The 2,500-nt window shown below is 48.1% G+C and overlaps 1 protein-coding gene across 5 annotated transcripts in view; it reads right to left on the reverse strand.

Annotated features, from left to right (window-relative positions):
* col16a1 (collagen, type XVI, alpha 1) overlaps window positions 1–2,500 on the reverse strand; it is a 114,161-nt gene that overhangs the window by 29,443 nt on the left and 82,218 nt on the right. The gene's annotated exons all lie outside the window — the stretch shown is intronic.

Genomic DNA, 2,500 nt, shown 5'->3' on the forward strand with positions numbered 1-2,500 from the left:
GGGGGGTCCCAGGCTGTTTACTCTCCTATTGGTACCCATATGGCAACATTGAACGCTAGCAATCTACAATGGTGTTGTTGTACACATATGGCAGCGCGGTAGCAGACTGAACAGCAGTCTCAGCAGCAGGGTTGGTGGCGGGCCGGGCGACCTAACAGCATGGTCCGCCGTGATGATGATTACAAGACGACATAATGGAAACCGCACTCCCTATCTCCACGCACATGGGTGCGCACACACACGCCAGCACGCACTCACACACATATACATATACACTCTCACAAGCACGCACACGCACGCACGTATGCACGCACACACACACACATATTAGCATGATCAAATTACCTATCATCATTGCAGTATCCATCCCCTGCTCTACAATAATGATCCCACAAAGTGGTGTAATCGGGCCTGCAGTGCAATCGAAGATGGCAGTCGACACAAGCCCTTTGGAATACGCCCTATCCCAATCACACTCTGAGAAGCCTCATAATCGTGACCAGATGCCTTCTCATCACCACTTTTCAATGGCCAATCACATTTAGAGGCCTTCTGGTCACAAAATCTCAATAGCAAATTAGACTAAAGGCGGGCATACACTGTGCGACACTTTCAATCGCGGGTATGCGTGGAAGCTCCTTCTCACACTGCACGAGGGAATTGAACAATTTAAAAGTTCACAGAGAGAGAGAGAGAGAGAGAGAGAGAGAGAGAGAGAGAGAGAGAGAGAGAGAGAGAGAGAGAGAGAGAGAAGTAGAGAGCAAGAAGTATGGAAGGACGGATGGATGGATGGAGGAAAAGAATAGAAGAGGACAAGCAGGATTACCCACTGCCCATGGCCCACACCACCACTCCCTCCTTACACCCACACTCCCCAAACTTCACCTTACCATCAGCCCTACCCCCATCCTGCAAGACTATCCAGGCTTACTGAAGCCAAGCTCCTCAGACTTTACAAATAGTAAAAATCGCTTAAATTAATTAATGTCAACTATTAATTAATGCTTGATTTTTTTCTTCAGTTCTACAAGGAATCCTAATGAGTAAAGCTATATATCCAGAATCAAAGGAATAATGATAATAAAAAAACACAAATAGGGAAATGAAAAGCAGACTGAGAGGCAGGGGTGGGATGGTGGACAAGGAGATAGGCGTAGGGAAAACGGGGTGTGCAGTAGACACAGCTTTATTGGTCCAGATAGGCCTGCTGCTGCGATGGAGCCAAGCATGGGGCTGAGGCAGACAGAGGGGCTGTGGAGGGGGGGAGTGGGAGGCTTGCCTAGCGATGGAGCCAAGTTTCCATGGTGGGCGAACATTCTCCAGCAGAGAGTGAGTGGCATCATGCCAACCACACAGAGGGATAGAGAGCAGAGGGGGAGAGAGAGAGCAGAGAGCGAGAGAGGAGCTGGGGAGAGAGAGAGAGAGGAGATGGGGAATGAGAGAGGTGAAGAGAGAATATAGGAGAGAGAGAGAGAAGGAATGGGGAAGAGAAAAGAAAGAGAGGGAGTGGGAGAGGGAGGGGGACGAAAGAGGGATATAAGGAGAGGAATAAAAGAGAGGGATGAGGGGGAGATGAGACAGGCAAGGACAGAGGGGAAGAGAGAGGGGGAGAGCGATGAGAGGACAGCCGGATAGAGAGGAGAGGTGGAGAGAGGGAAGAGAGGAAAACAGAGGAGGAAGATGAAGGGAAAAGAGTTGAGGGAGTAGACAGAAAGAGGGGAGGGCATAGACAGATTGACAGAACACGATCATCAAAAATGGAACAGCAAAAGATGAAGGGAGAGAGAAAGCAGGAAAGAGAGAAAGAGAGCAAACAAGAGAGAGAATGAGAGAGAGAGAGAGAGAGAGAGAGAGAGAGAGAGAGAGAGAGAGAGAGAGAGAGAGAGAGAGAGAGAGAGAGAGAGAGAGAGAGAGAGAGAGAGAGAGAGAGAGAGAGAGAGAGAGAGAGAGATGTTGCTGGAGAGAGAGATTGTTTGCCTGACTGAGGATTTAAAGTTCAGAGAAAGTTGAGCTAGTTTGCCGCTCTGAGGCACAATCTCGTTACCATGACGCCAGAGAAATGTAAACAGCTGAACACTAAATTACCGCTGCAGGATACAGTTTCACTCAGCTAAATGACTTGCGTGGCTATTACTGAGCTAAATGACTTGCAATGCTAACACTGAGCTAATTGACTTCCAGTGCTAACACCGAACATAAACTGCATGAAAATCAGGACAGCGGGAGTTACTACTTGTCCCAGACACGAGAGACCAGGATGAGAGGCAGCATAGAGTGCTTTTCTCTGACTGTAGGAACAGACCACAGGCGGTAAAAGGGCTAAAAAGGTGCAAAATCCCACCTGGACTTCACAGACCAGGGACAGCAAGCACACCGAAACATTCAACCTTTAACGTTCAATCAGGGAGAGAGACCAACCGAAACTCATGTTTAGAAAAATGTAGACATTCTTTTGCCTGCTCTGAATATGCGTCATAGCTCATTACATATTTTTTGCTGA

This window comes from Engraulis encrasicolus, chromosome 20 (genome assembly GCF_034702125.1).
Source record: "Engraulis encrasicolus isolate BLACKSEA-1 chromosome 20, IST_EnEncr_1.0, whole genome shotgun sequence".
Lineage (NCBI taxonomy): Eukaryota > Metazoa > Chordata > Actinopteri > Clupeiformes > Engraulidae > Engraulis > Engraulis encrasicolus.